Source organism: Serinus canaria, chromosome 4 (genome assembly GCF_022539315.1).
Source record: "Serinus canaria isolate serCan28SL12 chromosome 4, serCan2020, whole genome shotgun sequence".
NCBI lineage: Eukaryota > Metazoa > Chordata > Aves > Passeriformes > Fringillidae > Serinus > Serinus canaria.
In genome coordinates this window covers 41,711,106-41,738,701 of record NC_066317.1, presented here as the reverse complement: position 1 = coordinate 41,738,701, position 27,596 = coordinate 41,711,106, and positions in this window count along the sequence as shown.

Below are 27,596 nucleotides of genomic sequence, written 5' to 3'. Positions count from 1 at the left end.
AGTCTACTGTCAATAGTGCTTTATTCAGAGAGCTTTGGATTTGTGCAATTGCTTCCAGAGTCTTAAATCTGAAAATCAGGCTTTGTTCATCTCCATCTTGCTTAGTTTCTTCTTTTTCTTTAGTCAGGTCAGAAAGTATTTCTAAATTGCTTATATTTTGCTTAATTCTAGTCTCCTTAATCTTTTCACTTGTCCCATAGCTACTTACCAGAGTATTTCTAGGCAATATTCCAAATCTTCAAAATATCATCAAGATACTTTTTTTTTTTTGGTCTAGCATGAATTACAGCTTGATTATCATTCAGTATCAAAAGCTGAAATAATCCAGTTGAAATAATCGATGTAACAGATTGACAGTGCAACACAATTGTTTTCCTGATATGTGTATTTGGCTACATCACAGAATACTCTGAGTTGGAAGGGACCCACAAGGATCAAGTCTAACACTTAACTGAATGGCCTATACAGGGGATGAAGCCACAACCTTAGTGTTATTAGTAATCTGCTCTAACTTACCTCAGTTAGCTCTGCTCTGAGCTAACCTCAGATGAGTTTGTGTCTCATCAACTGCAGACTTGAAACAAATGAAGTAACATTTTCTATGTCATTAATGAGTCATTTTAATACATCAGATAGTTCAAAGTTGCTTTAATAATTTTCAAAGGGAATTTATGAATAATTTTCAAAAGGAGAAGTATATCCATCCTTTTTTTATGTGTAAAACCTGGGCTACTTGAGCAGCATTTCAGTTTAGCAGTTTAGTCTCTCTGCAGGGTCTTTCTTCCTTGGAGGGAGTCCTCCCAGTTCTGTATCATCTATGAACTTGCTCTGTATCCCTTCCAGTCCTGTGTCCAAGTCATTAATGGAGATGTTGAAGAGCACAGGGCTGAGGATGGAGACCTGTGGCACCCCCTTGTGACAGGTCCCCAGTTTGATGTCAGCCCATTCATTGTAACCCTTTTTGCCCAACCCATCAGCCAGTAGCTCACCCATTGCATATTGTGTTTATCCAGCTGTGTGCTGGACTTGTTGTCCAGAACAATACTGTGAGAGAAAGTGTTGAGAGCTTGATGTTTAGAGAAGGATGATTTCATTCTGCATACTTGGTATAAATCAGTTAAAACATCATGGAACAGGTAAGCATAAATCTACTCTAGATGCGGAACATAATTTCTGCTGGTTTTGTAACAAATATGCCTAATTTAGGAACTGCAAACAGCAGTATCTTCCTTAGTACCCAGAATCTGTTCCATGAACAGACTTGAAATTCAACTTTCTTATCATGCTCAGTTCATTTGGGATCTCCTTTAATGGTGATTCTGTAAATTAGCCATCGGGGCTTTTTTTCAGATTATGACTATGTATAATTGAACAAGGACAAAAAGAGTAAGTAGAAGCCTGGGAAGGTGAGATTACAAGGAAGCCATGCACCCCATACACTGATTTACTCCTGGAAATATTCTCAGTAATAGTTCACAAGTAGTTTTTACGGAAAGGGTTAAAGAGTTATCCAAAGATGGACTTTTAAACACCTGTGTGAAAGAATTTCTGAAATATGTTAAGGGTTGAAGCCTAGCATTCAATGGCTTTATTTAGAGACATAACAAATGTAAGATGCTCACAAGATCTGCTTATTTTTTATTTACAAACAGGATCGATTGTACTCTGTTTTCTCAGAGAGGGTCCCAAAATAAGAGGCTCCTTTGATACATGTTTTAAGAATTCCAGAGATCATTTCTGCTTCTTTCAAGTTTCTTTCCTTGCTTCTTCCAGTCTTTTTATTGGAAAAAAAAGAGAGTTTTTTTCTCCTCTCTAGTCCTTAGTGTCAAAAAAGCCTTCTGTTTATTTTTTTAAAAATTTAAACCAGCTGCCATATTAATGTTCTAAATGACAAATGCTGCAGCAGTGGTTCTATTATGCAGATTGTTAAAATATGTTTAAATTGTATTGCGTGTTAGGATCCAAAGGAGCGACAATGGCATGTTGGATCACAGAATGCTTCTAACTCCCCTCCCAAATCCCACAAAACCCAAACACCCCTCCCCACCCCAGACCCCCAGCTCCATACAGATTTATGGGACTGTCCCAGAGGTCCTGAATTAATAATATGTAGCATGTGCACAAGAATGATAGATGGAAGAGGAATGGCTTATGTCTCTGTTAAGTACCGCATTGTAAAAGTTGTACCAATACATGTTTGTGAGACAGGTCCTGTTTCTCTTGCTTTCCTGTAGGTTGCTAATCTCTTGGGCAGATAAGGAAGGGGGTAACTTCTGAGCTTTTGGATTTAAGAACTCTGTAATGTACCTCATACTTTGAAGCAAAGCACTAAAGCACCATTAAATTTTAAAATAGAGTTCAGGAACATTAAGCTTTCTTATACCCTGCAGTTCTTGGTACAAATGACTGAATTTCAGATTAAGGTAAAGAAAAAAAAAAAAAAAACCATGAAGAATTAAACAAGTGCAAATCATCCCGGAGTTTGAGTGGGAGATAGGCATTGCAGTGAGTCAGTCTGTATTTTTCTGTAGCTGAAAAGTGACAGCTGCCTTGTCCCAAAGGCTATATTGCATTTAAAAGTGAAGATTATACAGACAACACAGGAACTGTCTCCATTCCACTCCATATTCAGCTCATAGAAAAAGTCTTGTAGCTGGGGAGAAACAATTTGGTGAAGTACTTCAATTTTTTCACATTCCTCCTCACTGCATGTAAGATTAAAAAATGGCAAAATTGTGAATAGTGATATGAGTACAGAACAAATAACTTCATCTTGATAATCTTAATTTCACCTCTTCAAGACAGTAATTGTTTATGTTCTACAAAGTCACTTCAAATGGAAATGCGCTACAAAATGGGGCAACTGTAATAGAATAGAATCATAGAACAGCAGGGCCTGGAATGGATCTCAAAGATCATGCAGTTCCAACCCCCAGCTTTATGGGCAGGAATGCCTTTCACTACATCAGGTTCCTCAGGGCTTCATCCAGCCTGGCCTTGAGCACATCCAGGGATGGGGTGTCCACTACTTCTCTGGGCAACATGTTCCAGTGCTTCATCACACTCTGAATAAAGAATTTCTTCCTAATATCTTATCTAAACCTGCCTTCTTTCAATTTTAAAAACCTGTCCATTGTCCTATCACAATCTACCCATCTTCTCCCTCCTTTTCATAAGTCCCCTTCAGGTACTGAAATGGTGGTCTTCCTGGAGGTTTCTCTTCTCCAGGATGAGCAACCCCAGCTCTCTCAAAGTGTCTTTGTAGAGAGGTGCTCCATCTCTCTGATCATTTTCATGGCCTTCTCTGGACCCATTTTAGCATGTCCATGTCTTTCTTGTGTTGAGGACTCCGGAGCTGGTCACAGTAGTCCAGGTGGGGTCACTAGAAGGGCAGAATCATATCCCTTGACATGCTGGACACTCCTCTTTTAATACAGACTGCCTGGGCTGCTAGTGCACTCTGTTGGCTCATGTCCAGCTTGCCATCTTCAAGAATTCACCACTCCTTCTCTGCAGGGCTGTTCCCAGTGACTTATTCTTCCTCTCTGGACTCATGTCTGGGATTGTCCTGACCCAGGTGCAGCGCGTTGCACTTCCTGAACTCCATGAGATTCTCATAGTCCTACCTCTCATGTTTGTCCAGGTCCCTCTGGATGACATCCTGTCCTGTTGCTTAGCTTTGTGTCATCTGCAAGCTTGCTGAGAGTGCACTTGGTCCCCCTAGATCATCAATGAAGATATTGGAGAACATCAGTGCTCAGACAGAGCCCTAAAGGGACACCACTTGTCGCTGGCGTCCAACTGGACAGAGTCATTGGCTACAACTCTGTGGCTGGATCTGTCCAGCCAATTCCTTAGCCACTGAGTAGTCCCTCCATCAAATTCATATGTCTCCAATTTGAAGATAAGAATGTCATGTGGCATCATATTGAAGGTGTTACAGAAGTCTAGGTAGATGACATCTGTTAGTCTTTTCTTGTCAACCATTATCATCACTCCACCAAAGAAAGCAGATTGATCTGGCACAATTTGCCACTCTTAGAAAAGCCATGCAGGCTGCCTTAATGTTTATTTCTAAAATGTCAAAGTGGGATGTTTTGACATTGTTACAACAGCCTTTATTCAATATTAAATGCCAATTACACCTCATTATGCAGTAAGGAGAATAAACACAGATCACCTGGGGAATGAGGCAAACTGAAAAGTGTCTTTATCAGGGAAGTATGAAAGAGTAAACTACCCAACTATTCAATATATTGAAGGTCATTCCTAAATCAGTCATCAGTCTCTGAGACTTAATTTGAATTGAGATTCTCAGGTGCTGCTTCATCGAAGCATTTATGTGTGGCAGACGTGATTCACCAAGATGGAATCGTGTTTGAACAAAAGTTGCATTATTAATCAGTTACTGAAATCTGTAGGTTGTCATAGTGTATTTTGGAGAAGTTGGGTATTCTGAGACAGGAGGACCTTCTCTCAGTCAAGCTATCATATAGCTGGGAAACTGAAAGACAGGGAGCAGAAGGCTTTTGGCACCACAGAATGAAACATGAAAGCATAAAAGCCCCTCAATTAAAGAGGCTGTAGAGCTCCATTCTAAAATCAGTCCAGCACAGTTAAATATTACAAACTTGAGTACAGAAGAGCAAAGAAAGCTCTGTGAATAAAATTGATCAAACCCAGAAAGGTTTGAAATATACCCCAAAACTGGATTAAAACCAAACAAGGTTAGATGTTGATGCCAAAAAAATTGATATATTTTATTTACTGGTAAAAGAGGAAAAAAGAAAGAAAGAAAGAAATAAAGAAAGAAAGAAAGAGGAAGGAGAGAAAGAAGGAAAGACGGAAAGAGAGAAAGAAAGAAAGAAGAAGAAAGAAGAAAGAAAGAAAGAAAGAAGAAAGAAAGAAAGAAGAAAGAAAGAAAGAAAGAAGAAAAAGAAAGAAAGAAAGAAAGAAAGAATTAGAAAAAAGAGGTGTCTGTGAGTGGAACAGGGAGAGTGGCAGGGGTTAGGTAGAAACATATCACCCTTCTAAGGGTCCCAACAATATCTTGTTGCTCCCCTCCATCTGGTATTCTTGGTGGTGAAGGTCCCCATGCCAAAAAGTACAGATGGGTTAGTATACGCTTGGGGCAGGTGGGAGTGCCCAGGTGCCTCCCCGCAGTGGGCTAGGTTTGACACTGTTCTTGCAAGACTGCATCTGTTGCATCATTTTGTATGCAGTGCATTGGTGCAGGGTCTGGGGACCCCTGTGGGCGCGGGGAGGGCCTTTGATGGGCCATGACACCCCTCTGCTGTCATTCATGAGAGTGTCCCATAGATGTGGCTGGGGAGCCCCCACTGCTGGGCTGGTCTGCACGATGAAGGATGGGCATTCACTGCCTACCAGAGGCTTTTTCACCACACATTTAAAACCTCTCATGCTCTCCTGTTTGGTGTGAGGGTCTGTGCCAGCCTGACAGCAGGCAGCCTGGGGCTGTGGTCTCCAGCCTGAAGACCACAGCCCAAACCTGAGTCACTTTCTCTTATCTGAGTCATCTTGCAGTCCAGGGCTTCAATCCAGAGGCCCACTCAGTGTGTGCTGGTCTTCCATGCAGCTTTTGTTAGACAGTTTTCCTATAATAGCCAAAAGTCTTTCATAAAAATGTTTAAATACGTAAACCATAACATTTCAATCTCCAAGAGTGAGTTTTGCTGAAATCGAACAGTGGAGGGGGATGCATGCCAGTAGTCACTTGTTATGTTTCCTTGCAGAAAGATCAAATAATTTAAAACATAATCTTTCTTTCATAGAAAATGTGAAGGAATGCACCTAAACTCTGCTTGTTTTGAAATAAAAGCAATGCTTTTTCTGTATGTAGAAGTTAAAATTCTATTTTTCTTTCTTCTGGTATTAGAGCTAAATGTTTTTTCATCAGAGTGACAGCTTTCTGTTAATGTTGCACCTTGATCAGTTCTGTCATTTTGTATCAGTCCACTAATTAAAATGTTGATTCTGTTTTTGAGACCAGCCTTGAAGAAAAGATGTTTCTGATGGCTTAGGTAACAAGCTGAGATCTAAAGAAGCTAGACATGTAGAATAGAGGGATATCTGCAATTTGCAATTTCAGTGTAAGTAATACAGAAAGGGAACATTTTGCACTAGTTCCTCACAGTGTGTACTGAATAGCATCTTGTGCTGAGTAAGAACTTCTGGAAACTGGCTGGTAGATTTTTCTTTCTCAGTATGGCCAATCTATTTTTGCTGAAGATCAATATGGGAAAGCAATACCAGCAGGCATTAAAGTGTAAAAGAAAGCAAAAGTGAACTACCCTTCAGTCTTGCAGACAATGAAATAGTGCATTCTTATACAGACCATTAGCTCTCCTGAGCTCCTTCATCCACAGCTGAGACTTTGTGACCTCTGCAACAGCTTGTGTCCTTCTAATTACATTTGTTTTCACTTTTCCACCCTATAAACTGTTATGCCCCACACTGCTGTAGTACTGGGCTTCCTAGGAGAGCTCAATTGCCTGCAGAGGCAGATGGGTGGGCTAAATGGCAATGCAAGGATGATTTGTCGAAGCAGATTTGTGACGTGACATCTGATACTACCTGTGGCACTGTCAAGGGAGGAACATTGTCAACAAGCTGTTAAAAATGACTTCTAATGGCTGAGCAAAGTAGATGAAACATCAAGAAAATCACTTTGTTCTTTGTTCTTATTGATTGCCTAATTTAGTTGGCATAGTTTTATTGAATTTTTTAACAGAACAAAATGAGATTTTAATGTAATCTCGCTGAGGTTGGTTCTAATTAGATATATTAATTTATTATGAATTTCTTGGTTAGAAGAACTAAAAGTAATTAATTTCTTTTGATGAAGTTATTTTAGACAAAGTCCCAAACCTTCCAGCTATCTGTACTCTTGCGTATAATGTTGTATACTTTGTTGCAAATCTACAGGAGACTGAAGAGACCAAACAATTTTACTTATTATGTTGAAATTCAAATTCTAAAACCAACCAAAAATATTGAAAACTTCTGGGATTTTACAGATACCATTCTGTAAGCTTTTCAGGCATTGATACACCTGTAGTATCAACCTCTGCAATTGTTGCAATAAGAGTGAGATGAGGCAAAGTATGTTTTTTTGTTTGCATAACTTTCTAAGGCCTAATCACTCTCTAGTTTCATGCTAATTCTTGATGACTTAAAAACCCAGATGGCAAAAGAAGATGTCAGTTTAATTTTGCTGGATTAGACATTGATTGATTTGCAATACAGTGCATGTTTGCTTTCAAGGAAGTTGCTTGAAATATGGTTTTATACACTTCATTCTTACAAGATAATTTGGATCAGAAGTAATCTTGAAACACTCTTGTGTCATTGAGATTTGATAATTTCTTTCCAAGGTTTATGCATTAATCACATGTGAGCTTTATTGGGACCATGAGGAGTAGGGTGGAAAAATTATATAGATTCAAAGAGTTATTCTATACTGAGTTTAGAGATTTGCTGCCTGTGTCATTTGTGGGATGGTATGTACTGGTGAGGAAATGCAAAGCTTTGTTAACAATGGACATTTTGGGATTTCCAGTTTAAAGTTAGAAATATCACAGTAGTTTGCTTCACTGACACTCCATTGTAAGCCATATTTTCTCAACAGGAACATTCATCTTATAGTGTGGAACATACTATAATCAGAGTAACTCAAATGCTGCTTGAGTAATTCAGATAACTCAAGTGATGTTGACCTACATACCTCTCTGGTGATGAGACAAAAAAGCTGTTGAAAGAGAAGAGATGAGAAATTAACTGCTTTCTTATCTTCATTGGATAGAATGGCCGTCTCTGAGTGTTGGTGGTATTTATTTGTTTTACAGAAAGGCTGAGCTTTGTATGTGTAAAAAATTCTGGTTTTTATACAGGTTTGTTCATTTACAATATACATAAAGTGACATTTTTACTTTCTTTTAGTAATTTATGAACAGAGAAAAAGGGCTTAAACAGAATTTGAGGTTCGGGTATGTAATTTTTCAGAATGTCTTTCTCTAGAAGTTTAATGTAACAGAAGCATAGAAAAGGATTCAGATGTCTCTCCTAAATACCTGCTGTGTAATACAATTGCTGGAAATGGGAAATAGACTGAGAAAGCAACATTCTCTGACTCTAAGAGACAATTTAGTGTGATCACGGGTTCTCCGTGTTCTCTTTCGAAATGGCTGTTTCGTTGGTGCACTCATAGAGAAATTGCTGTTGAACAGCTGATGTCAGCGAGGATGATGGCAAGCTGGGCAGGTCATTAACTTGGAGCAATATTTTACCTTATTGCAATATTTACCTTAACTCATCTGGAGCTGGTGTACAGGCCTCAGGGATGGTTCACAATTCCAGTTCCCAAGCCTTGTGCTAACTTTCAAATCAGTAAGTGCATGAATGCTGGTATTCATCCTGCTGTATCTGCCTAAGCTCTGACAGGCAAATGAGAGAAGCTGGCTCCAGCTTTGAATCCTTTTGGTACTTCTGCAAGTAGCATTAGGCATTGTGTAACACTGAGGTAGCTAAAGGCAGTTGTGTAGATATGGGCCTTCAGTTCTTTTGGATGAATTCCTGAAGTGTAAAACACCAATAATATTAGGGGGCTGATTCTTTGTTTCATAAAGGTGTCAGAAAAATATGTTTAGTAAGTCTGTGGATATGCAAAACATATTAGTGTCCTATAAAATGTTAGTGATTTTGCAGCAGTGGCCTATTTCATAATTTTCTTTCTTTGAATCTTAATTGCTTTATTTTTCAGGCACACATTCATAGGAAAATCATATCATGGTCTTAATTTCTCAAATCAGATTTCATGCATTTTTTTGCTGGCAGAATATGTCAGCAGACATGTAAGACACATCGAAAAATAATAAATCTTAGAATTTTGGAAGAGAAGATTATCCATTAACTCTTCAGTGTTTTGTAGCCCTCCAAACAAAACTCAGAAATAACAAAATGCATTGAAATATGAAGACTAGCTGGCAGTAGCATTTGTAAGTGGTGATTGTTAACATATCAGGAGTGTGTCTAGATTTCTGGTTTGATATTTTGCTATATGGCACAAACCCCAGTTGGGGTTTGCTTTTTCTCCTGCTTATTACTCTCTGTCTTTAACTGGATGTTGGTCTTATAGGGAATTGTTCTTGCTGCTTCCATCTTGCAGTTTTTGAAACACAGTGTAGCCTTTTTTACCTCACCTTGCATTCTATTAGTGAAATAAGCCATATAGGAATATGCTATGAGAGAGAGTTTGCTAGGTAGAATTAGGAAAAAAACCCCAACTCTTATGGTTAGCTTGAGTTCTTCTTGTGTGACACACAGACACCTTTCTGCTAAATCAGACTTGACTGAACACTTGCAACAGGCTGTGAATGCTCTGATGTTTGACAGCTCCTGTTTCAGGTTTCCTTCATGAGAGCATGGTTCACTGTCAACTGATCCACCCCTGAAATTGAATCTTAAAGCTTTCTGCAAGTACTATGCTACACTCCCATCATGCAGGAGGGAAACAGTCTGTTGTTCATTCTGGCTGTGAAATGAGCCAGTGCTATGTGATTACCCTTCAGTTTGACTCTGGGAAGTAACTTGAACCTCATCAGATTGTGTGTTGTTTGGTTTCCCTGTATAGGTACTCACTCTTTTCACAGGCTTTCTGAAGTGTTGCTGTAATTGTTGATTTGTGTTGATTTTTCTTTTCACAAAACACCATATGCTGCAGTTGAGAGATGCATTCATAATTTGTTTTCACACAAAGTCCTGAATCATACACACATTGTCTTGATGCAATTTCCTTTGACAGTCAAGAAAGCCTGCTGCATTTGTGGATGTGTTAAAAGGCAGAAACCAGTAGTGAAAACCAGAAGACAAAAGCAATATAGCCTAAACAAAAGTGGAATAATATAACAAATGTGTAAATGAACTTTAGATAGTTTCCTATTTGTGTCAGTTCACAAAATGAAATAATGAAAATTCATGTAAAAAAGGAATTTAAAAATGCTTTAGGTTAAATGTTTCAATTTTCTTGGGAAATGAAGTGACGTAGTTCTGTCTCTGGGAGAAAATGATTACTTCCATGAAAAAAAAATCCAACAAAACACCTAAACAAAAAATGTTATCATAAATTTGGAGGAGGGTGAGTATTTATGGATAATACAAAAAGTGATAGGCAACTCTTAGAAAAACAGTGTTTGTTCAAAGTTTTAAGTCAATTTCAATCAGTAGGATGAAATTTCTGTGTTTGACAGCTCACTTTGTGTCTGTCTCTGATGGAGGTTTAGAGAAAAATGAAGGACATATCCAAGGCTGGGAACTGCCAAAGATGGGGCCTGAGGCTAGACTTATATCCATTCTGACAATACCTACGTTCCTAGAGCTCTCCTGCCTTCTACCATTCTCTCCATCATTGGTAGACACAAGCTATTTTCTTTAAGTCAAGTCAATACCTTGGCCATTATCAAAACAACTTGATCAGCCAGAAAGTCATTTTGCACTACCCCTTCAAACTTAGAGAACTAAATTCAATAAAACCACCTCAGATCTTTTGGGAGAAGTGACAGTCTAATCATTAAGGAACATGTTCATTATGAAACCCCAGAATATATCTCCCTGGGAGCAGGAGGAGATGTATTTGGTTATTGAGCTTTCTTTTCTTCACAAATTTTGTCAATACCTGTGTAGGGAGAATGAAAGTGTTCATTATCGGGAGACTTACTTTGCAACCAGGATGTGCATGATAAGGATAAGAATATATTTATCAGTGGAAATGATGCCATACCATATGATTTCCACAAATGCAGTGATGATTTTTTTCTTCTTGGTGTTTTAGCTTCCCTGAATTCACAGAAAGTTCAATTGATTCTTATTGAGGTATGAATAAAAAATATCATTAGTTTTTTTCAGGTATTTATTATAATTACCCTGCTTCTTTCTTTTGAGTAAGTCGCAGTGAGGGAGCTAGACACATTCTGTTTCACTTGTTTGCAACATTGCTTTGTTAGAATAATGCTTGTACTGTTTACTTGTTAGGGTTGTTAAGCCATAATATTTACCCCTGGAAGGGGTGTAAAGCTTGGACTCCAGTTCCCAAAATTCTTGTTACCTGGTGATCTGATTCATCTTGTGGGAATGTGTGGTCTTTTAATAGCTGAATCTCCATCTCATGCTTGTGTCCTTACTTTTGGAACAGCTGAAAAGGTCAGTGCCAATCTGAGTCTCTTCTGCTGCGTGCATCTGTAGAGCATAGGAGTGATCCTTTCTTGTTCCCTCTCTGAAGAGAGCCTTTCCTTGCATCTCAAGTGCAGTAAGGGAGAGAAAGGTTTGGTGAAAACCTTTTCTGCTTCAACTCTTTTTTCGTTCTGATACAGGGTTAAACCTCCAGCTTCTGAAATTCTCTGTTAAAAAATGAGAGTGCTGTCAGTGGCTTGGAATAGGTCACAAGACTGATTGTTTTGGAGATGCATGTCCTGAAGTGTTGGGAAGCTGAGGAGTTGGCAGAGCAATGGGGAAGGCAGGCTCTGAAGAGCACCAGAACTGCCCCTCTGCAGCAGCCTGCTGTGGGGAGGGAAGTGTGGTTTTGGCATTTCCTGTTGCTTTACGAGAAAGATGGTGGGTGCTTGGTGTATGAGGGTCAAAGCAAAGGTGACTGAGGATTTTCTCTGCCCCCTCTCCCCTCCTCCACTCCCCTGGGACCCATAGGGAGTGAACACAGGTGTCTCAGCTGAAAAGGAGTGGTGATGAAAGATTACCAGCCATGACAGGGGAGGAGGCCAGAGACCTGGGGTGAGCTACAGCATGTCCTGGCCCCACAACTTCTAAGATTAAAAGCAGTCATATTGCATGCAGGTTGCTCTACATCAGTGCATTTTTATTTCAGCCTAGTGACACTGTTTTCCCAAGTGCTGTTTCCTTCTTTTGTAGGCAATGTTTATATGGAGAGTACTTTGTTTTTTATTAATTGCTTGTGGTACTGTCCTGGGATACCTTAAGGTGCAGATAGAGAATGTCTATACTCATTGCTTTGTCCTTTTATTGAATTTTGTGTGGTTAATAATTTAGCAGGAACAATATAACAATATAACAATATAACATATAACAACAATGCTGTTGCTTCTGGTGTTTTCTGAATAAGATAAAAGTTGGGACCTGGTATCAATTGTTTCCTAAAGTAAGAAAACCCTTTTTAAGGCAAAATGTCTGGTTAGCTGTTTACTTCTTAAGAATGTATATGATAAAATATCTGTAGCATACATACTCCCAAGCCTATATCGTTATAGCTGATAAATTCAAGGCATCTAATCCAAAGTCATGCTCAGTTTATTTTTGATTTTTCAGAAGAAATGCAAGCTTACCACAAGATTAAACAACTGACTTTTAGCTCCCAGAGAAGAATGTTGTTGTGTTCTTTTATGAGAATCTCATATAATGAAAAGCAGAGCTTAATTGCATACTACTGTCACAATAAGAAATTCTGATTAAAAATCTTAGAAATTCAGTTGTAGGAAGTGTGGACAAGAGTTGAACTTCTTTCCTCATAGGACTTCTGATTTTTAATGATGCTGTATTTTTTACAGCAAATTCATCATCACTTAAATATTCATATTATGTATTCAGGGCTTTTCTAATGCTTGATTTATCAAGGAGACTGGTACTGAATTATTTTCTATTTTAGTCCAAGTACCACGAGGGTAAAAGTGACAAGGCTTCTGTCATTGATTGACTGCTGCCAAATCATATTTCATGACTCTGCTCACTGGTTTTGTTGTGTGTTGTTTTGTTTCTTTTTTTCCCCTGGAGTTTTTATTTTCTTTCTCTCTTAATTTGTATATTTTGTAACTTTTAAGCAGCTCCTTTAGATGAAAGACCCCAAATTTTCTTCTTGGCCTACTGTATGATCTCTGGCATTCACTTAGATCTTCTGCTCCTTGGTTTAATTACATGTAGAAAGGAGAGATAGTTACAGCCATTGGCAAATATTTTAAGAATTATCCCTTTACAAATAAAAAAAAATTACAGGGTTGTTAAGTCAGAAGGTTTCCAGCCTGATGATTAATGAAAAAACAAAAACTGGTCCTGCTGGATTTTCAGCTGTACAACTTAACTTGTGATTTACCAAGCTTCCCATTTTGAGCAGAAGGTCAAGAACAGATGGAACTATGAGTGGATTTTGAATTGTGTCTCTAATATTCTCCTCAGCTTCTGCTGATATAGATATGAAGGATCTCTTCAGTAGTTCCCACTGTGGTATTTTTAAAATGTGTTACAAACAGGGGACATTGCTGTTTCTTACACTTTACAGAAAGCAATCAGTGACCACAGTAAAACAGTCTTATAATTTCCTTTTATATTATGTTTAAGTCAGAGAGTAATTCAGTTGGATTAATTTAAGTTACCCTTAGAACTCACAATCGTATTTGAGACTCTAAGATGGTCTTGATTCGACTCTGCCGGAGTTACTGGCTGTATAAATGTAGAAGAGAAGCTGAAAGCCACGATGAGTCTGTATCTTGCTATGCAGTAGCCTTTTGCCATTTATTTACCTGGGCAAAAACAAGACACAATTTGTGATTCTAATGGATTTCTGAGAAAGCAGAGAACTGTTGACTCTGCAGAAATAAGAAGCTTTTTAACATTTAGCTACTACAGCTGTCAACATTGGCGAAATGTAAATGTGAATGATTGTTTTAATCCTGCTAAACAGTTTCTTTAGCTGATCTCATGTATTTCATGTTAAAATTTATTTTAAGCATGAGTATAAGCAATCAGCTTCTTCCAGATCACTGCAACCCTTACTGTCTGTAGGCAAAAGCATATATAACAAGGGCTAGCAGCAACAGGGTTAAATACTGATTTTTGACTCTGTCTTTCCTAATAATCAATCAAGAAGACATGTGTGAAAAATTCTACTTCCAAATTGTTGTTGTTTTTTAATTTTTATTTTTACAAGTAACATAGAAAAGATGCTTTCATATACCAAGCCAACCTCATAGACTGTTGCCAAGAATAAAACGTGGGGAAAAGGCCATAGTTTGGGTGATATTTCCAAAATAGGCATTTACTTTTTGAAACATGAAGTTAAAGGAGCAGCTATGGTGTTCAAAATTTTTGAAAGCTATATGACTATATATGTTTAATGTGTTCAGCTATTTGAGCTTAAATTGCCTCTCTTGCCCTTGCAGAGTAGAGACTGCTAGTATTTAATTGGAAGTTCTTCCATTTTTTTCCCAAGGATATTGTTTATTTAAGCTTATCAATGAATCCCTAAAGACATTAGAGACAAGATAGCTTTGTTGTGGTCCTAGGACTTTCTTTGAGATGACTTCTGCAGGAGGTTCTGCTGAGTGTGCTTATCAGTTCAGTTGTATGTCAGCAAAAGTTATTTGGAAACTGGAGACCCCTGTTGCTAGTGATCTAAGAGGTGAGGACAGACTTAAACTCTGTCTGTGTTTCTGAACATGTAATCAACCTTGTCTAGGAGAAATCTAGTTAGCATGTTTGATAGCTAACTCAATACTCATGATGGGCAGAATTTGGTAGTTGTCTGGAATTCCTTGAAAACATGTGAGCAGTAAGAGAAAAGCTTGCCTAAAGAAATTGTTGGTGTTTAAAGAGGTGAAGGTGAACTGCTGGTGTTGTCTGTTCTGCTTTCTAGAACACAGAGAGTGGCTTGTAGTTTGAAATGTTTCCAGAAGTGAAGAGCTTCTTCCTTGTGCTCCTGAGCACAGCTGTCTTTTTTTGGGTTTCAAGGAGAACTTGAAGAAAACTCTGTGTTACACAGAGTGATGAATGCCATGTTTTAGTGCAAGACTGCTGCTATATTGTCAGATAGATAACGGTACAAAACAGTAGCATACAAACTTCAGAAGGATTCTACCAAGCTGAGTAAAGTAATAGTGAGTGTAGCTTTCCCAAATAGTTTTCATTGAAATGTTGATAATCCACTTGCTGTGGTTGGATTTTAATTTGTGATGTCAGTGTTCCATACTAATACTGAAACGATCACCTCACAGAATAACAAAAAAGTTTTTGTTTAGATAAATAAAAAATATGTTTGTCCTGTGTTAGGATGTTGGTTTTGTATTTAATGTATTAGAATATTTAAATATATGATCATTTCTTTGTATTTTCTTAATGCTACTAAGATATGCTCTCTGAAACATTTATTTTTTTCTCATTTTTAACCTGCACAAGCATTTATAGGATTTTAGTTATACATTTAAGGAAAACAGTCTGAACTTTAGCACTGAAACAAATATACAGTTTCATACAAACATACAATTGATAAATTTAAATTACTAGTGTGCAATTTATAATGCATCTGCACTGATTTGAAGTTAATGTCATGTGAATTTAGGCTTCTAAGCCCCTGTCAACCCCTATATTGTCATGGGGTTTTTTTCCTCATTAATATAATTACTATTTTAACATTTGTTAAATTTTCATGAACATAAACTTCATTAAAATGCGAGTTGAAATTCCTTAGTGGTCACTTCGGTTGCCCTCCAAAAAAAACAACTGTGTCTTTTCCCTATCCTTCTCCTGCTCTCGAAGTCCAACTATGGGGGCTCCAAATATTTGCTGTTTTGTTTTACTTTCCTGCTTTACATAGAGGTTATTTTTCATATCTATGTGGACTGAGAAGCTACCTGTATGATTGAGAGACTGTACTGCAGATTTGCCTGTTTGAGTTGTGCTTTGGTTGCCCTGGTGGAATAGAGTGTAGGAATTTAAATGCTTTCAGATTTGAATCTAGAATTGCAAAATAATGAATCATTTTCCTTTTTTTAGTGATCAAATGATTTAAGTAGTAGAAAAGCAAAGAAGTCCTAGCTGATGTGTGACACACTCGATTTGGGAAGTCTCTTTCAAAGGCTAAAACAGGAGTTGAGGTAAGTTTCTTTAAATGTTTATCTGTTTATTTTGGTTCATACACCAGGTCCTCAGATCTCTAGCTTTCCTTGTGAGCACTGAATTTTTTGCCTCTAGGAGATCAAAAGGCTGATATTTTTAAAGCATTGCAATTGCTGTCTTTGTGAGCAGAAGCTTTCCCTTTGCCACAGCCATGCTTGGCTTTTAATGCTCATTTAATAAGGAATTCAGTGCCGACAGAGTCAGATTTGATGTGAGCTGCTGGCTTTGCTCTGGTTTAGGGAATACACGTGTGCTTTGCCTGCTTTCCTGCTTGGAAAGGGTGACATGACCTTGAGAACTGAAGCATGGCAAGACACTTGACAAGGAGTGAAGCAGGGCAGACATGCCATTCAGCTATCCCTCTGGAGACAGCCACACTTGGGCTGTGTTACAATCATTACAAAGGCTTAGCTGGGAAGTCTGTGTCTTTTAATGCCATTTCATGGTAGTAAAACTTGTTGTCCCACCAGTTAAAAGAGTGGGTGTTTTAATAGAATAAGCATTTGATTAATGAAACAACGTGTACTGTACAGAAGAAATGATCATAAAAAGCTGCTTTTTAACGGTCTAAAGTACCTTTTGCAGCTTGGAACCTTTTATCACCTTGTAAATCGCCCCTTGAGATGAATAGTTGAAGTTAGATGAGGCACACTTCCATGACCAGCATATCCTCCTTCAGATATTATAGAGCTTGGGCTGCAGCTGCTTCAAAGCTGCCCTTCTCACCAACACATTTTTACATCTTGTTTTCATTATGCCAAGGCGCATTCTGTGTTATTGCAGTGGCTTTGCTTTTAATAATCTTCTTGATGAAAACATTCAGACCTGAGGGAGGTCCACTCTTTCTCCTTATCCTTCTCTTACAAGGTGGTGACCATTTTTTGCTACTTTTGTTCTATTTTATAGATAATATTCAAAGGTGCTAGTTAACAAGACTTAAACATACTCAGGAGGAGAGGAAAAGGCATAATAAAGCCTACTTTAAAGCAAATATAGGAGAGAGAATAAAGTTATGTCATTTTCATTATGGAGGATTGAAAACTTCTCATTGCTTTCAGTGGGAGTATAAGCAGGAAAATAAAAAACATGACCCTAACAGCAAACAGATGGCATTCCCTTTTCTGTGATTTTGTACACTTTTGAAGTTATAGAGGAACCACATAAGCAGTCATGCTTTCAATTATTTTCCCCACTAACAGAGGCAGACACAAAATTTTTCTTACTGGTTACTCTTCCATTCCAGTTAGCTCTAAATTATCTTATGTGAAAGAAAGGGAAATAAACTTTAGAAACTTCTTGCACTCAAAACCAAAAGAAATATTTACAAAGTTTAAATTTTAATTTGCTAGCCTCTCTCCTATTTTGCCCTTCTTAGGAATTAGAATGGAGGCTGCAACGATATGGCTTGAATTTAGTAGAGATGAGCACCCAGAAACTACTTTTCCATAAGAGGCATCTCTCCACAGAATGGATAAAAGACCCTTTCAAGTTCCTTTTTTTCCCTTTTATCCATTGTTGCTGAGATATACAATGAACATTCAGATTTAATAATTTTCCTTCACAATAATAGTAAGAAATCTGTTATCTCATGTTACTTCTAACCTGAAAACAAAACCTTGTAAAAAATGAATATGATAAATCCCATAAAGACTCTAAATGGAAACACAACACAATGTCAAGGCAATCCAAATTAAAATAATATATTCCCAGTATGACTTCAAAATAGCTATTGTGTTTCAGAGTAATGATAAGCTTAGAAAAAAGAGCATTTTATGTTTCCCTGTACTTTTATGCTAGGGTCTCAAAGCACTTTACAGCTGTAAATTGAGCAGTGTTATAGATGGAGGGGCGGGGGAGAAAGTCAGGAGTTTGCACATGGAGAAACAAAAATTATGGAGACAAGAAGATTTTTTATTTCATGTGTCTAGATTCTGTGAGCTTACCAGTCATCCCTTCCAAAACATATTTTTGTGTAGTCAGAAACTGTTCTGCAACTACCAACACTGATATAAATCAATGGTCACAGGAAAGGAAATGAGATATTTCTCAAGTTAGATTTCCTACTCTGCTATTGATTTTCTATGTACCTCTATCTTAACATTGGTCTGTAGTTCACTTGTCTTTTGTAAACTCATGCCCTGATATCCTTGAAAGAACTAGATAAGTGCAAACAGGTTTTTTTCTGTACTGAAGATGCCAGCTGATAGCTGCTATATCTTTGTGTGCAGGTTCTTCTCCTTCATCAGGATCCAGAGGTGATGATTAAGAGCTGCATCCTGTAGTTTCAGAAACCAATGGGAGTTTTTAAAGTAACTGCTGTTGTCTATTCTTTTCAGATCCTCTGGGTATGAAAAAAGAGACAGCTATGGATATACACAGGGCTGTTTGTAAAAAATGTCACAGGAACCCTCCTTGTGGCATACAGAGTGATCAGATTTTTTTTTTCTGGACACCAGGATGGTACTAAGCTGCATATATTGATGAATACTTTTACATTTTAGCTAGGTACTATAGGCCTTGGCAGGGCACCTGTCTCATGCTTGTGCTAGGATGTCTTGGCCTGAGGAATTGTGCCTCTTCAAGTCAGGGGACATGAGTGACTGTGTGAGATGTAGTCATCTGCACTGTATGCTTCCAAAGTATTTTAAGGAGGGGACAATGTAATGTTAGGGACATTCCATAGTCAGGGGCAAAAGTAGAAAGACAAGAAGATTTTTTTGTTTCTTCAAAAAAGTACTCCAGCCAGCCCTATTCCTGGATGGTGTAGCTTTCTTTTGAAAAACTGCTTTATCTATAGTTCTTGGCTAGAGTAGTTAGAATCCCTTTTTTGTCCTTAGCTGTGGTCCAAGTGCAAAATCTTTGATGAAACACGGTAACAGTCTATATCAAACATGGTTTCACACAGAGTATGAAAAAAATTACTTAAATCTGAACTGACTGACTATACTCCCCATGCTTTATAGTGTTTATAATACTGCATTTTCACCAAACAATGATTTAATAACCCGAGCAGGCCTGTTGGTTTAATTTTTTTAAAGTCAGGCTTTTGTGTGAAGGGCAGCTGAAACCTCCCCTTTCTTTCCTCTTTTCTAGTTCTATTAATTTCCAGGATATTGCATCCTCTAACACAGAAATATTTCAAGAAAAACAATGTAGCAGAATTCTCTGGAGCGAGTCTTCAGTGAAACCTTCCTGTCCTAGTAAACTATAGTTCCTAATTAGAAATAAGAATATCTGTATCACTTTCATTAATTTTTCAATCCAGCATTTTTTACTCTGGTCTTTGTACATAGTGCACTCTCTGAACTTTCCTGTTTTGATGAAGACAAACATTATTTCAGTGAAATGCTGCAGTTTTTTTCTGAAATGCGTCCCTTTTCCTCAAGGTTCAAAAATAACTCTCCATATGCTTTTAGACATTCTAATGATCAATTTGCAGTGTTAATGATGTTGGATTTAGAAGTGGTCCAAAGAGACAAATATTATGGATGAATGTAATGGAATAAGATTGGAATTTTGAAAGAGAATTTTAATTATTTTATTGTCTCCTAAGAGAACTGAGGAATAACGTCTGTGTTAAAGAGATTTTGATAGAAAAAAAGCAGAATCAGTGGATGACTAATGGGTTTCCATTATGGAAACAATGTCTAAGTTATAGCATTTCTTTTCAATGAAGTGAGAATACCTTTGCTCTATCAAGGGGTAAGTTACCTTAATAAATTTTCTTTGTTGATTTAAAATCCCTTTCATGAAGTACTGGGCATGCTAAGAACTTCTGGATTTGTCTATTTGAGAAGAGAATTTCTCAAATAAGAATTTAAGAAAGAGGTGAAGCAGAGGTATTTTTCTTATGATGCTGTCCAGGTTTTCATATTTGTGGAGAGTAAAATTAATATGAAAACATGATAACTGACATCTAAAAAATCAAATATCTCTTGAGATATGAAAAAATTAATCTTGCATATCCAAAAAAGCAAGTAATTTTAGACCTCAAATGAAAGTCTTCCTATTGAATTCAGTGGTCAAGGGATCAGGCATTTCGTACATTTCCCCCAGCTTTTTAAAATATACAACATGAATAATCTTTCCTCCTTGGAACTGATGAGGAAAATATTGATCTTGTAACTTTGGGATTAACAAGAGTAGAGAGGAACTTCCACAGTCACTGAGAGATTGATGGCCCTGACTTCTGCAGGGTTTGCTGTATCCTGCTTGGGCTAGCTCACCCTTTTTGAAACAGATCCTTATTTCTGATTGTTCTTATATGGTTCATTCTTTTTTGCCCATCTGTCATTCTTTACGGCCTTTTTCTTCTCATGTGAACTTCCCAACATTGTTAGGTGAGAATTTTAAGGGAGTTGGGAGTTAATTCAGAGTTAATTCAGAATGCCAAGCTGCTGTGCACATCTCATTTTGTGGTATGTATTCAGCAGGCAATTTACATATATTTAAGGTGCAGAAAAATGATAGAATTCAAGTTTTTCTTTTTACTACTTCATGAAATTTGAATGATTTTTAATATAAATGTTCAGTAATTGATATGTAAAAGCTAAAATAATCTATACTTCAATGTTTGGCTAGTGTATTTAAAAGCAAATTGTAGTAAACAACTGACAGGTGGTTAATTAAGTGCTGTGATTTCTTTGGGTTCTCTGAGAACACGTATTTTCTTAGTAACTGCCAAATGTTCATTTCATGCCCTTCTCTGGATCCTATAAGGGAAAATGGTAAAACCAGTTTAAAAATGTATATTGCATTTTTTTTGACAGCTTGTAGAATAAATTTCAAACTTATGGGATTTCAAATACTTTTAACATCTGTATAATAGAGAATTTGTAGTGGAAGCAACCATGGTGCCAGAAATACTGCAGTGATGTTGCTGATAGGACTGTGACTAAATGAAAGATGTAAGATAATGCTCTGATACATTATCCTAAAAGTGCAGTGAACTTGTGACAAGCTTGTGTTTGAAATTCTGTTGCTGAATCAAGAAAATAATGGAATGTATATAAAGAGATATTTTTCCTCTTGATGTCCCAGTATTTTGGGATGTGCTCTTTTGCAAGAAATGATTGCCCTAGTTCCCTGAATGTCTACAGAAACCAGACAAATGAGTTTCCAGTAGCCTTAGACTTGCTGCTTTCTAATAAAAAAGAAGTTGTCTCTGATAGATACACCCCTACCAAGGTTGACTGTAGCAGATTTAATTTGATCTTTCAAGCAGAGATTAAAAATAGTGTTCTTGTTTCGGTTAGAACATTGCCACTTAAGCTTCAATACAAAACAAGCTTTTTCATCATCCCAAAGCACACACTCTCAAACATTTTAACTGACAGTGGTTTAGTATTTGCATTATCTTTTCCTGATTGTGCATTTTTCAGCAGAGACAGATGATAAAAGTTTATGTGAGAGAAGATCTGCAGTAACATCAAGAAAAGGCTTCATATTCTGTATTAGTGGGGACTGCAGAAGAAATTGGTGATGGCTAGAAATTGCATTAAAAATCTGTTGCATTTTCTATGTGTGAGCATTTCTGCATATTTAGCTGATACTGCTGTTTTGCAAGGAGGCAAACAGCATCAGTCTTGTTTTAACATTAGAACCAAGGTTGTAGAGAGTTGTAAAGGATTCTTCCAGTATTCCTGGACCAAGGAAGATGATTTTTGCATGGATTAAATGTAGAATTAAAAATTCATACTGTCACTAGGTAGAAGTAAGTACACAGATGTAAGATCAAGTATTTGAAAGAAGATGAGGTATCAAAGGCCAAGGCCCAACTTTATTTGCACCTGAGGCTTATATCCACTTTCATATATTTTATGTCATGTTTTAATTTGATAAAAGTGGAACAGCCTTCCCAGGTAAGTGGTTGAGTCACCGTCCCTGAAATTGTTTAAAAGCATGGTTTAGTGGTGAACTTGGCAGTGTTAGGTTTGTGGTTGGATTCAGTGATCTCAAGGTTCTTGTCCAACCTAAATTATTCTGTGAACATGGTTTGGACCTCCCATAGCAGTCTTTGCTTTGATGTTGGGTTTATACTGTACTGTACTGCCCAAGGGGGCCACTGTGTTCTGTTGTCATGCACAGTGTAATGCAGACTGATCAAACTGTTCTGGTGTTCTGAGCATTTGGCAGAGTGTTGTAAAACTTGAAGTGTGTTCAGTTATCTTTGTGGGTTGTTATTCCTCTCCCTTTTCTGTGAGATCAGCTAGATAGGTGGGAAGTGCATGGAAGTGGTCAGTCTAAATGAATGGACTGGCTAAGGCTTTCATGTGGCAGAGCACTGTTGTATTTCACATAATTTATCAGGAATTAAAATTCCAATATCTCATATTTGTGGAAAATACTGAGAGCTAAAACAGCACTAATTAAGACTGTTTTCAGAAAATGAAATGTTAATAATTCACCCCTGTCTAATTGTAATCAATCCTGTTATCTGTGTGTTTAATTAATAAAAAAGTCTATATTAGAACCATCAAATCTGTCATCATCATCATCATCATCATCAGTGTGATTGTATGATTGAATTTTCAGGTCTGCAGAGAACTTTGTATGCACAATTGTGTTCTTGTGATCTTTTAGCTTGTAAACCCTTGGTCCATTGTATTTGATGAAAGAGCCCTCCCAGCCTTCTGCAGAGACTGAAGAGAGCACTCAGTGTGTTCTTGTAATCTCTGTTCCTGGCAGAGGTGCCTATGACAGTCAATGGATCCCTGTAAAGAGTTTTGTTTTCCAGGCTGGACAGAAGGTTTTCTATACACATAACATATGCTGTGCCCATAGTTCTGTATTACTCCATGTCCTACAACAGCAAGTACAGCAATGCAATAGGAGCCGGTCTATAGGGAGTAATAATTGATCCTGAGGATCTGGCATTTATGCTACACACATTTCCAAAAGTTTTAGATTGAATTAACTTAGGCCTGTTCCATATGTGAGAGTGCACTGGGTGTTTTCCCAGACTTCTGTCTCCTCATTTAATTCAAGCGGAAGGAATCCAGGTGCTCTCTGAGACCATTCTCTTTCACAAACAAGGGTATGATACATGGAGAGAGAGGCAGATATGTGTGAAAAGCATGCTCCTGATACCAAAACATTGCATTCAGTGTTTGCTTGATTTGAGCAATTTTTTGACTGAAGAAGTAAAGCCTCAAAACCAAAATAATTGCTAACAAAGGCAGATTTAAAAAATAGCCATTTGATTTTCAGATTATGAAATTTTACTTAGAATTACCAGACAATTATTTCTGTAACAGCTTCAGATTCTCTTTTATTAGTGTATTTTTACTACAGGTGCTGGCTACAGGTATTGTGGGTGTATGTATTCCCATTTAATGGAGAAATCTAAGGATGATGACATATGGGAATGCTCTTTAAGGCACATTAACAGTGAAATCTCTTAACAAAGGAACTGAGTTTATGTGGATATTGAGAAGTATTTCTTTTACTGAGATGAAGTTGGTGTCTGTATTGGGAAGAATTAGGCTAAGAAATATTCAGTATAAAACTTCTATTATGATAATATTGGTTATACTGTTTAGCTTTCTTCCTGACCTAAAAATTATTATCCCATTTCTCTGCTTCAGTCTAATCTGACAGTAGAGGAGGTATTTCAAACATTCTAAGTCCCTACGAGTTTGTGAAAATGTGACCTTGGGTGGAAGAAGTACCAGCTATCTGAGCTGGGGAAAGGCTGCAACTGAGCCCTCACTGGACAGCATAGAATCCACACTGGTGGAAACCAGGAACCTAGGACTTAGTTAGATACAGGAATAGCCCATCCAAACTTAACAAAATGCTCACTGGCTGTCTTGTTAAGCATGAAAATTTAATTTACATTAAGGTTTTTCGTTTCATTTTTACCTGCAAAATTCAGAGGCTGAAATTGAGGGTTTGTATTACTATGTATCTGTAGGTTATCTGTTCTCATTGATTGAAATGAAAGCAAGATTGTTGCATTTTACTCTTCTATAACTTCTAGTCTGTTTGTTTTTGGTGATTCACTGAAGCACATAAGCAAGAGAAAGAGAGTGTGGTTCCTGAAGCCACGTGTAAAGAACAGTAACAGAAATCAGGAGCTTCAGTGACACTGTAACTGAAATTTGAGGTTGCTGAGAGATGCTGGTTGATGTTATTGCATGCTTTCTGTTTCTTCTATCTACACATATCAGCAAGGTTCATTTGAAAAAAGCATTTAATGTCATCAGCAGTCGCTTGACAAAATCTGCTCTGCATGAATCTCAGTTTTAGGAGCAGCAGGTTAAATGTTCACATTTATACAAGTAAATAGATAATTCCAGTCTTCCAGAACTCGTGCAGTTGGAAGATGTTTGCATTCTGCTTCTACATTAAGAATTCCAGCCACCAGAAGTTTCCTGCATTGATTTAATTGGGAAATATCTTATTCAGACATCTTTATCTAATTTCCCTGACAATTGTTGGGTCCTTTCCCTTACGCATGAAAATACAAATTCACCAAAAAATTGGGGCACAGAAATAATGAAAATGACTTCTTGTTGAAATGACATTATATAGCAGCTTGATTTATTAAATGCTCTGAAATTTTGATTTAGAAAGCTGAAAAGAGAATCTCCTGAAATAAAGTATGTCCTTACAATATAGCATTAAAAGTGTCTGTCCAGTTGGGGAAAATACATTTTCAATGCAAGGTTGCCTTCCCAAATACATACCTATGTATTTTCTATGATAGTACAGGAAAAGATGAAGGGCATTTATTTATTTTTGCTTTTCAGCATAAACCCCCAAAATCTGAACTTTCCCACTCATTTATTAGAAGTAACCATCTGTAAGGGAATTAATTTTTAAGTGTTGTAATTTTATAATTTCTCAACTACCAGGTGGCTAACATTACAGTTTTTTATTTGCCTTCTCTCACTGAAATATGGTTCCTCATTTGAGTACTGGTCTGAAAAAAAAAATGTTATGCCCAGGTCTGAATAGATATATAAATATGAGAAAGTTATAACACTGCCTAATTCTTGGAATTGCCCTTAGTTTAGACTGGGTTGGGCTGTGTGTCATAAACCTCTCATTGATAACAACCATCTAGGGGTCCTTATTCTCATGTACCTTGTTCTGGTTTTGTACAAGCTCCCTGACTGGAGTACAATTACTTCTGATTTATAGCTACCAGATGTATAGCTTCTGTAGATTATCTTTATTTAGTTAAATTAAAATAAAATTTATCAAAACTAGTTTGGAAATGTTTTATCAGAATACTACATGCACAGTATTTTTCTATATCATAAACAGATACTCTGTGGACGTTAGAAATTCATTCTGCATACGAGGACTTGCAGCTCAGCTGACTTAGTCCTATGTTAGTTGTAATGAACAAAATTTATCCCATTACTAACAGTTTTCAAGGTTTTATGTATTTAAGCAATTCTCCAGAAGTTTGTGATGCCATTTTTTATTAAGGGCTTATTTTATAAAGTATCCCATTATCCTTTCAGTAGTTGCAGGCAACGGTCATCATCTTCACCTAGAAAACTGACACAGATACAGGAGCAGAGAAGTATCTTCCTTATTAGAAGCCCCTTCTTGATTAAATAATATGAGATGCTGCTAAATGTTCTTATTTGTAGGCTCAGTATGTTTAAAATTTAAATGTTCTTTAAGGATTGTTCACTGTTTGTAAGCATCAATCCCATCCATACATACTAAGGAAAAAAACTGAGGGCTGGGTTGTATGGAGTGTCATAAAAAGGTGACTTTCCAAAACTCTGCCTTGGGTGGTAAGATAATGCAAAGCATTATCTTATGGGTGTAATGGTGTCTCCCTATCAAACACCAGAAACATATGATTTAAATATAGGATAGCACAACAACAGAAGGATAAACTAAGAATGATGAGTAATATTTGCTCTCCAATGACAGTCATGGCATACAGTGCTAAATGTACTCAGGAAAATCTGAGTGTGTAAAATCCAATTGCTGCATTCTGTAAAATCCTCACTGAAAGAGTTGAGGTATTTAGTTGAAGAGGGAGAACGATGGAAAGAGATAAGATTTAGGATAGCTAAAACTTGGTAGACTTGACAGACTTCTGTTTATGTTTAATCCACAGAAACGTAGATTAAAGTATTTTCTTTATATAAATATAAAGAAATAGATTTTCTTCCAGTTTTAAAAACCTTGTAGTGCCTGTATAAAGATAATTGTGTTCACTTCATGTTTTATTCTGTTGTGGTTTGTAATTTACTGGAAGTGGTGGGCCTTTGGTTAAGAAACGTATCTACAGAATAGATATTGCCAGATCTAATATTGTCTCAGACCTTTCTATGCCTTATTTCTCCCTAAATCTGTGGAAAAAAAATTTTGAGTTTTAAGAATGCTAAAAAGTGATACATATTATATGCAGTAAATGCTGCAGTACTATGTCAGATGCTGCTGTCCTTACACCTATTGAATAATCAAGATTTGGAGCAGTCATATGCAGATTTTGAGCAATATAACAAGATTTTATTCACTATAGAATGTGTTTTAAACTAATAGCGTCATAAAGTGCTCAATTGTTGACCTATTATTTTATTTAGTTTAAATCAAGGGTTTAAACCAGCAAGGCTATTGTGCTTAGATTCTATGTAATTTAAATATGAGTCTTTTGTAATTCCACAGAGGTTATTAATTTTGTATGCATGAATAAAAAATTCCAGAAAGCAAAGTATTAGTGATTAAAATATAAATTTACTCTAAAATCTTCAGTGAAACTATGAGTATTTGTCCTTAGTTGAAGAGGGAGAATGGTAGAGATAAGACTTAAAACAGTTAACACTTGAAAGAAAGACATCCGTGATTTCTAATCTCTAGATATGAATTCAGATACAGGTTTGTTTTTTTATCTGCAAGTGTAAAGGACAGATAAGCATGTTTTTATCAGTGAATTTTTCTTAATTGCTTTCTGATGGTATCTAATGCTACCTCTTAAATGATTATGTTTCTGTTAAAAGGTAGCTTGTCATCTCAGGTCTTCCACTTCCAACTTCGAAAAGAGCACATTAGAAATTTTTTCATTTTAATCTTTGAAATCTTTGTTGTAGTAAATGAAGTCCATATTGAAGGTTATATTTTGAGGTGTTTTGGTTTTTTGGGTTTCTTTTTTTTTTGTTTTTTTTTTTTTTAATTTAAAGAGGAAGAGAGCTATAATCCTTTCTGCTATGTATTTATTTAAGAATTTCAATTTTTCTTTTCAAAAATATTTACTGGTGCTAATTACTGTTGTGCTAAATACACCTTGGCAGAAGTGGAAACGTTTTGCCATGCTTATGATAATCCAAAAATAAAAAATTATTATCAAATGGGCAGGATGCTTGCAGCGAGTGTGAGAACAAGTTTGAGTCTTCATCTTGTCTATGCTAGATCAGTGATGAGCCTCATTCCTTGTATTTTGGATGAATGTCTGGAATTTCTAATTTGCATCTGCAGTGTGGTCACTGATGTTCTCTGGTGAAAATGCAAATCACCTAATTTTTGTGCAAAAATAGAATGGGGAAATTTTGGAGGTCTCAGAAAGCTCCCAGAGGGCTTCCAGGCCTCCTAAGCATACAGAGAAGTTCATGGTGTGGTTAATACCACCCTAATGACTGATCAGCCCATGGAGCCTATTCCTACCATCTTTGCTGCTGTCCTGAAAACTCAGAAGTAAG